The sequence below is a fragment of the Lygodium microphyllum genome, chromosome 6, assembly GCF_053477565.2.
Source record: "Lygodium microphyllum isolate KBCC chromosome 6, Lygodium_microphyllum_v1.1.10, whole genome shotgun sequence".
In the NCBI taxonomy this organism is placed as follows: Eukaryota; Viridiplantae; Streptophyta; class Polypodiopsida; order Schizaeales; family Lygodiaceae; genus Lygodium; species Lygodium microphyllum.
The window spans coordinates 5,305,658-5,316,141 of NC_141140.1; the positions used below are offsets into that span (position 1 = coordinate 5,305,658).

The 10,484-nt window shown below is 39.3% G+C and overlaps 1 pseudogene; it reads left to right on the forward strand.

Annotated features, from left to right (window-relative positions):
* The first annotated feature begins 260 nt into the window (after window positions 1-260).
* LOC148034259 (germin-like protein 1-1 pseudogene) lies at window positions 261-1,087 on the forward strand (annotated as a pseudogene).
* The last annotated feature ends 9,397 nt before the right edge of the window (window positions 1,088-10,484 follow it).

Sequence of the window (10,484 nt, forward strand, 5' to 3'; positions counted from 1 at the left end):
GCAAGGTAACAGTGAGCGGTAAAGACAAGAGGATGAGAAAGCTTGTAGGCGGGGAGTACTCGCCCGTGCGAGGAAAGTTATATATATATGTAGGCGGGTCTCTGATGGGTATGCAATCAGCGTCGTGTGATTTGTATCAATCACCCAATCCCTCATTCCTTAGCTAGTCCTTTGCACCTTCCACGGGATCCAGTAGTATTTGGTAGACAATATTATAATTGTATCCACAGCACTACTTGATGTGGATGATGATAATGATGACGATAATGAGCAGCCGGAGAAATGCAGGGATGAAGTCGAGACTGATCTGCAGCAGCAGCCACCTGGTCTTGATAGCTGTAATACTACTGTGCCCCTGCAACAATAACTATATGAGCGTGGTAGTGCAGGCCTCCGATCCGGATCCACTTCAGGACTACTGCGTGGCTGACCTGTCGCAGCAGCTCAACGTGAACGGGTATCCGTGCAAGGAGGCAGCCAAGGCGACGGAGGAGGACTTCATCTTCCACGGCCTAACCCAGGCTGCGGCCAATGTGACCGAGAGCCCGGTGCTGGCAGTGGCCACGTTTGGGCTTGTGGAGCAGTTTCCGGGCCTGAACACACTAGGGCTGTCGGTAGCGCGCCTGGACTTTGCGCCGGGCGGGGTGATCGTGCCCCACACGCACCCCAGGGCCAGCGAGATCATCTTCGTGCTGTCTGGCAACCTCTACTGCGCCTTCGGGACACCTCTAACAAGCTCTTCGCCAAGGTCCTCAGCCCAGGCGACGTCATGATCTTCCCACGCGGCCTCCTGCACTTCCAGCTCAACGTCGGCTCTGGCGCCGCCCACGCTGTCGTGGCCCTCAACAGCCAACAGCCGGGCTTCCAACTGGTAGCCAGCTCCCTCTTCACGCCCAACATCCCCAATGCCGTCCTCCGCAAGACCTTCTTCCTCGACGACACCACCCTTGACTCCATCAAGGCCACCTTCCAGCTGGGCATTCAAGATGTAACATACAGCTCGGAGCTCTGATCGTAATCGCCTGATATCTTGTGTACTAATGGCTCTCCGTATAGGTATTACAATAATCAGCAACGCCAGCTTAGCTTTGTGTTCCGCACAGACGTCTCAAAAATCCGCCTGCCTGAATGAAGCTTCATGTATGTACCCTTATTGTCCTCAAGTAAATTGGAAGCCTCCCGTGCCATATATCCGATTATTATGTTCGCCCCCAAGCCAGACTTTGAACGGGCATGGATCTCACTGATATTACCACTTGATACTAACGTGTCGACTCTTACAAGGGCAGTTCTTTGCGGCTATCTGCATTTTGAGGTTAAGATACAATGGATACCCAACGGTAGTCTGGTAAGGTCTTACAGGGAATAAGGTGTGTATTGCCGCTGGTCCAAAGGAGGTGGAGTAGATGATGGGTTGCATTCTCATCCGTAGGAGGGGTTAATTTCCTTGTATGCGACATGCGTTTTGACTTTTACTGTTTAATGTTAGCCTTGCTTAAAGCATTGTGTGCTCATTTCGCTCATCTCTCTCATTTTCTTCATGGCTTTTCGTGTCTTTGATCTTGGCTAGTAGACTCTTTTTACCCATTTGGATACCATAGTTTCACGAACCCTAATATATGGAGCTTCTTCTAGGAACTTAACCATCACCCCTAATGGTAGAAGATGTGGAAATCATTAGTTATGATGATAGCCAATATGATTTTTTGCTAGGATCTCACGGAAATATTGATTGTATAGTTACTATCAAGGCTAGGCCAAACTTGGCATATAGTGTGCCAATCATTGGATTTTAGTCATAGTATTTGGTCATCTTTAAAAAATATGAGTTTGAGAGACCATATTGTACCCTTCAGCATATAGATAGACTTGATAATTTGCTTCATCATGTACTCCACTTTAGTGGATAGGACCCAAGGAGCATGAGATAATCAAAGCTCATCTATGGCTAAAGTGTCTCCATCTTGCCTACCTTCTTCAAACCCATCCATGCCCTATAGTGTCTCTCTTTCCTATGCTATAATCCCACAGAAAGCTCCCAACATTCTTGAAAATGATTAGTATAATATGTAATTGTAGAAAGTTGAGGAGGTTTTTACTACTAGAACCCTTTACAATTTTGACAAGCTATACACTATTGCCATGATTAGTAAATAACCCAAACCTTTTGAGGAGAGCTAGAAAATGGATTGTTGAGATTGAGGAATTTAAATATAAATTTCAAGTTAAAGATTCAACTTGAGCTACAATAGTAGATCTTTTGACTTATAGGGGCAATTGATTCTTGCTAAAAAGAAAATTTGGAGATAAAGAAGTGAAACCAAAGATTGAATACTCGTTTTTGATGTACTTCAATGGATCATATCGAAAATTACATCAAGCATCATCAAAAGAGATTTTAGTTTATGTTCCACTTGATAAGTTGATAAGTAAAGAAATTGTTGAACTTGAGGCAACTAGTAACAATGAAGCTGAATATGCAACATTGCAAGGAACTATCTTACTTTGTCAAAGGATAGGAATTCAAAGATTGAGGATTAGAGGAAATGCTCTACTTTTAGTAAAATAGATTCTCGGAGTCTAAAAAATCAAGAATCCTAAACTTAAAAGGATTGTGTAATAGAATTTGAAGAGATTTAAATCTATTTGAGGCTTGGAGTTTGAAATACATACCCAAGAAAGAGAATTAGAAAGCTCATAATGCAGCCCAAGAAGCAATGTGTCAAGTAGTTGCTATTAAACTAGATTTTCCTTTGTATAGAGCAAGAGAAACCTTTGAATTGGAAGAATAATTTCTCTTAACTAGTAGAGTACCATCGAATGTTCCCAAAGACAAAAAATATAGGTTTTTGAGAAGAATTGGAAGGTATTAATTAGTAAATGATATTCTTTAAGCCAAGGGAGTGGATTTGATTTTGAGAATAGTACCTTGGAAGGAGGAAATATATCATATTCTTGAAAATAATCATGTGGGAGTATGTGGAGGACATTATTCCTACAAAATAACTCTTCAAAAAATTTTAACTACAGGACATATGTGGTCAAATGTGCGTAACGATGTCAATCTCTAGTGTAGATCATGTCATGAATGCGAGAGAATGAGTAAGACAATATTAAAACCAAAAACAAGAAAAACAATTCTTGCTTATGATATTTTGAAAAATGAAGAATAGATGCAATCGATCCATTGTCACATACATCAAGAGAAAACATATACATTTTGACTACATGTACAATTGATTACCTTTTTCATTAGGGCAGAAGCTCTTTGAATTGGCCCCTCTTTTGGGACATTATACATGCACTTTAGGGTTTTCAAATCATGTGCTCGATACCATTCTACTTTGAATCTTCCAAATCCTTCCATGTCCAAAATTCTTACATTCCTTTACTCACTAATGATTTGGGGTACATTTGTATTTGGAAAATCTAATGCAAGGTTTCAAAATTCTTAGACATAACCTAAAATACACACATATTATAAGCATGTGACCCAACAACCGTATTAGTATAAGTAAACTTTCAATTTAAAATATATTGATCATCTCAAAGAACCCCAGAGAGAATATATTGTTCTTGGACTGGACACTGAACCATTTTGGATTGTACTTTGAAATTGTTGCATCAAGTGCCCTATTCATCAGGGTGATGGTGACCCATTCTAGCTTTCTATCCCTCACAATTTGGTACTCATCAAGCTTGAGTACAAATTTCACGAGACCATTACATTCATTGGAGTCACCTCAAATAATTGAACAAAGTATGGATGTAGGGCCTTCAAGTTGTAAAATATATTGTTGTATTTGTTGTAAACCATCGTTTCCCCTAGTGTTAAATGATAGGCATCTTCAATATTAAATGGAGATCCTAGGAGTTGTAGAACTTGATCATTCACTTATTTTCACATTCTTTTGAGTGATATTGGATTTGGAAATATTAAATTTTATAGCTTAGATTTCCTCATCTTCCTGTAAAGAGATTTGTAAATAGTTGTGTATCCCCTACTAGATATATCTACCTCATCCAACAAAGTTTTCATATCACTTGAGCTAAGTGGACTCCCCCTCAGGAAAATCTCAATCCCCTGTCCTGCAAGATTTCAATACGTTGGATCCTTCAAGATTTCTTTGATAGCTTCCTTATTTAGAAGCATTTTAAAGTGTTCAATTGATGCCTCCATGCTTGAAGTCGTTTCTTCATTAGGTTGTAGAGTATCTCTCTATTCATAATAATAAATGTTTAGTTATCATAAATTATTTTACAAATACTTTATGAGATGGAGAGAAAAGTAACAAAGAACTTACTTACTTCAGTGCATGTATTCTTTCAAAGTTCCATGTCTTAATATTTCAATGTTTATTGCATCATTTGTGAACCCCCAATATTCTTTCATTAAGCCTCAATTGATCTCTCTATTTCTCTAGCTCTAAAATAGTCTTTTTGTTCTGTAGGAATTTATGCTTACATTGCTCTAATGTTTTCCTCAAAGAGGCATTCTCCTTGTCTAACAAATCTCTTTGTAACTTATGTACATTGCTAATGGCATCCAAATGTTGAGTATATCCTAAGAGGCTATTATAACAGTTTCCAATGAAGCTTACTAAGGATATAATATCCATGAAGGGAGGCACCAAGTTATGCAAAGGATCTTTTGGATATAGTTTCCCATAAGTCCATAGATCTATATTCCTCTTTTCTTGCAACCTCTTGTGATTTTCCCTAGCATCGTGTCTCTAATAGATATCACAACATGTAACATATGTAAAAGTATCATGGAAGATCGTTGGATACCAATAACTAGCATGCAAAGCTTTTTCAGGAGTAAACCATTGAGAAAAATGATCTGCACATGCTGAATCCTGGCATTTCTCTAAAATGAATGGTACCTCATCAGGCACTATACACAATGATATACCTCATACACTCCCCTTCTGTACAAGACACTTGCTATAATGGAAAAGCAAAGTGCTTGTTTCTTAATCTTTCTCTTCTTAGATTCAAAAGGAGAATCTACAGGGTTGCTTGTGGATAGATTATCAGTAATTAATGCGTACCACTACGAGATTGAGGGTGCATCAATCTTGCATAGATCTTCGTAGTCACTAATATCAGCCCACTTTTTCTAAGGCTCAACAAAATCTACTAAAAATTCAATAACAGCCTACACTTTTAGTGGCTTACTTTGAATTTTGTAGCCAAACTCCTAAAAATAGATTAGTCATTTAGCTAGGTGGTTAGGGGTTGAAGCTTGTTCATCAATAATCATAGACCCTCTACCTTGGTGAAAAACACCACCTTCTCATAAAGAATGTAATGTCTAAAGTTCTTGCTGCTGAACACTGTCGCCAAATTAACTTTTCTAAATAACTATATTAGCACTTTGAAACCCATAATTTTTGGCTTGCAAAAGCACTTGGATGATACACCTGTGTCTCCTAAATTTGGTATAGGCAACAATTGATACCATGCCTTCTTGTAGCTATAAAGATATAAAAAACCTCACCCCTATTTTGAGCTTTTAGCATTGGAATTTTGGATAATTATAGCTTAACATCCTCAAAAACCATTGCAGAGTGTTCAATCCATTCGAAAACATGGTTGTGTGCGAAGAGATCAACCAATGCATTAATGAGCTGACAATAATATTTCAGATATGAAACAAAGCTCTGAACCTCCCTAGGACTTGTGGGTGGGCTCATGGTCACAATTACTGCTACTTTCTCAAGATTAATGGCAATGCCAATTGCACTCACATTATGGCCAAGCTATAATCTATAGAATATCCTAAATACATACCTTTGAGGATCTAATGCTATGCAATACTCATAACAACACTCAAAACATTTACGTAGAAGCATGAGTTGCCTATCATGGGTTGTGAAAGCCACTCTCAAATCGTCTATAAAATCCTTAAACTTTTTAGGGGAGATATTGGTAAAGGTCTTATCAATCATTCTTTGGCAAGACTTTGGAGCATTACATAGACTTTGACATGGTACACAGAGGTACCAAAGACTGTATTGAACATCACTTTTAATTGATCCTCCTCAACTATGGCCATTTGATTATAGCCCATAAAGAATCCATAAAGGAGTGCATTTCTTGCCCTACTAAGTGATCTTAAATTTCTTAAATAAAGGGAAAAGGATAGTAGTCCTTTATTGTCAGCTTCTTCAGCACTTTCAAATCTACACATACACGATTTTGATTGTTCTTATTTTCCTTATCACAACTGGTAAACACCATTCAATATGTTTCATAGGAATGATTAGACCTACCTTTCTTAACTACATGAAGTCCTAAAAAAGAGGCCCTCTCAACTTAAAAGGAATTCATCTAATCTTCTATCTTACTACCTTACTGCCTTCTTTCAATGGGATTGTATGCACGACGATAGTAGGGGGAATCCTCTTCAACTCATCATACCTTCATGCAAATATATCTCTAAACTCCTGTAGGTGCAATACATATTTTGCACACTCATCATCAAATAGTATAGTACCGAGTCTGATTAGATGGGGATTATTAGGAATCCCAAGAATCTCCCACTCTATTACATCAACATTGCATATTTGATATTTTTCCCCCATAAGCTCATTTAAGCACACTGGATAGAATTCCTTTGTTGTGGAACCCCCATTAGACTCACTAGAGCTCAAAGTTCAAGCAATAGACGTTCCATCAAGTGCATCCCATTTTGAAGTTGGAGTGGTGTCCTTTCATTTAGTGGTGGGTGTTCAGGGTAAACATGCAAAATCATTCTCCTTGATGCATGCCCAAAGATCAATTGACTAGTTGGGATGTCTACCAAAAAATCAAAGTGTAATATCCACAATCCTCCTACCAACAAATCATAGCTTGGTCTCCTAGGAAATCGGATAACACAGAAATCACAAACACACTCAATATGCGTTATTGTTACATGTGCTTCAGAGACTATTCCTTCTCGCTATCTTAAACTATTGTCAGCCTTTTTTAGTATAGTTGTGACTTCCTTTTGAATGGGTAAACGAAGCCTCTCTAGTAAGTCCATAATCACAATGTTTAGATAGAGACAAGCTCAGGTCTACCACAACATTTTCTAACAAGATGCCATCAACATATGCCTGAACTTTAGGGTAGTGCTTCTCCACATGTTCCTACCATTCACTACCCACTCGCTTTGTACTAGCAATTTCTAAAACATAATATATTTTTGTGATTTTCTTGAATTCATTGCAAACTTTAGGTGACAATTGTATTATTTGTAGCAAGCTCACATCTAGTTTGACTCCATATAGAACATTTGCTAGATCCAACTCATGCAAGTTTGCAATAGCATTTTTTTATTGCCACACCATCCTCTCTTTTGGCTTTCTAATAGCCTTAACAACGTCCTTCACTTTTGACTTAAACTTGCTCTTAGCCACCCACTCCTCCAAAATAACTTCAAATTTAAGAGGACCCATCTCGGTGTTGACATTTGCAACCTTCTTATAAATCGTGATAGACTTAGAGTTATATTTGTTTATACTAGGGTTATCATTCTGAATCTGTTTCATTTTCTACCCCTTGGTGACCACTCTTAAATTGTTAGAGGCTACATTTCCATCAAAGTGAAGTCCCTCTACTAGACTAACCCCACTTGGCACTTCCTCTAAGGTGGCTTCTCCCTTTTGCAATATTTTCTTAGGGTCCTCCCCTCAATGATTTACATCATTTGATCAATGATTCATGTATTGGTCATACGTCCTAACTTCTCACATATATCACTCTTCACATGAGGGAAAATATGTGGGAGAGGTACTGAATACCACACCACTTACAACTAAATCTTGATGGACCACCCTCTTCAGGGTCTAGACTTCCTATTAAGTTTTACTACTTCTTTAGAATGTTTATATCTATGGATATTTGTCCATATCATTTAGTTAACATGTTAGTATAATGTTTCATCATGTCCTTTACTTTACCAAGAAAATTTTATGCACTAGACTCATAAACATAATCATCCCCTTGACATCTCAATGGCTTAACCACCTAGTTAGGTATTCCGGGCTAATTAGTTGGCCTTACATTGGGATTTATCATTTGGCTTCTCCTATTTAATGAGCTTATGTGGCTAGCCATTGGATGGCAACATTAGGGGGAGCTCGCACTATATTTACATTTTGCATAACGTCTCGTAATCTTGCATTAGGATTTGTTGTGGACTTATCCAAGCTTAACCACCACTAGTTGTAGGTAATAACAAATTATTGTTAGGACCTATACTTGAATAGAAATTTTCCCTCGATGCATGGGATACTTTTATTTGTGACTTTATCTCCTCTACTCGAGCAATTGCAATATCTATATTAGCAAAAGGAACACTACTGAGTTGCACTTGGATATTCCACTACAACAAAAAGGGTTCATAGATGCGCTTGTAGACACAATATTTGAATTGTGAAAAAAAATGTCGGACACGTATATTAACGCGTCTATTTGCGCATCTACAAAATCACGTCTAAAAGTGCGCTTATAATCAGAGTTACACGCACACTTAGATGCACCTATAGACGTGCGTATAAACGCACTATGTAAATATATAATCATATTTATAAAAAAGTGGACATATTCATATTATGCATCTATACAAGCGTGTATCTACGCATCTAAAACCGTGTTTACTCTGAAAGTTTTTGACGAGAATAGATGCGCATTTATCTTGCAATTTAGACGCGCTGATAGACGTGCAAAACAGAGGTATGAAAAAAAAAACAGAGAGCATGTGGCTTTGCAAGCCACATGCTCTCTGGTTTTTTTCCCCCCATCAACATCAAATTGTATGCTTAGGGAAAACAGAGAAAGATTATTTCGAAGATTGGATACTGAAAACAAAACAATGCATGTAGCACACGAAATTTCATATATATAGATGAAACGTTTTTACATTATGAGTTCTAGTGCTTGTGACGTCATGGTCGCAAGCACTACCTGAAAGTAATACATATCAAAAATGAAAATTACAAGCCAAGGGGAGGCATGCATGCATGGGGCTCCTCTATATCTCCTCAGAAGAGACATCATCATCGCTACCACCACCGCTTCCTATGCCACTGCCGTTGCCGCCACCACTACTGCTAGTCCCCCCTTCGCTATCCTCAACTACATTAGGGTTCGCCTACACAAAGGATTAAGGTATATAAATACCATTACAAACAATAAATTAGAATTATCTATACTTTTCATGTAAAAACTAAAACATACCTCTTCTGGTGGTGGAATCCTCATGGTGCGATTATATTGCTCCTCCATGATGAGTCCCTCCTCATAAAAATGCTGCCAAGTGGACGCCCGGTTATGACCTCGATGGTAGCCTACCTCTCTAAGAGTAGGCATCCTACCAACGATATGATACTACAAAACAATTTGAACATACAACGTATTAAAACACACTACATAATGAAGTGAAACAAATTACAAAATTTAATTAAAAAAAAGAAATCAAATAAAACTTACAAACTCAGCCTCCCATGACACCCTGCCACCCGATCCATAATGCGACGATCCCATGGTTGCCATCTGGATACGTAGCACCTCTGCATGTTGGCGACTTGTCATTTTCTCCGCTGCTCTCTTCTTGGCCTCTTTCCACTCCTTGCGGTGGAAATTGGGTGGCTGGCCATATCCAGGGCACCCCTGCTCTTGTCTCCGCAATGACTCCTTGGCACGCGTCATAAGGTGAGACCTCTTGTTATGAAGCGCGTCTCTCACCTTTGACCGTCCCCAATCATCTGAGAATCGTGAATTCTCGGGATTAGGGTACCTTTTATGTACTGCCCGCAGCACATCTTGCCACAAACCATTTTTTTGGTGCTTGAAGGGAATCATGAAATCTTTGTATGTGGCATGCATGACACTCCTCAAGTAGGCTATCACTTCCCTCCCCTCAAAGTCATGCAAGATACCACCAACATCAGTGATAGAGTAGTACATTTGTGGAGGCCCACCTCTCTCATTTTCCGGTGAGGGTGATCGAGAGCCACCACCTAGGCAACCCCCACAAAGCCCTCGACCTCCTTTTCCTCCCGCACCACTCTCCCTCCTCCCTCGACGTGCACTACCCTCTACCTCATTCGATACATGTGCTTCTGCAGATGCACGTGCTTTGGCCGATCCATGTACCTCAGCTGATCCCTGTGTAGGCAAAGATGTGATAGGTGTCCCAGACATCACACTAAAAACCTCATCTCAGTGGGAGGGCAACCAAGATAATTGGTCATCTCCCCCATGAATTGCTCCTTGTTGAATGGGGTGCTGGAGGATCCAGTATTCCACATCTATACAAGAAAATTAATCATATTACCATGTGCAGATAAAACATATTACATACATCATCTATACCTATGTCTCTATGCGCGTCTATACCTGCGTCTCCGTGAGCGTCTGTCAGTGCGTCTCTGTGGGTGTCTGTCAGCGCATCTATTTCCGCGTCTATAGCTCCATCTACTCTGTTATCT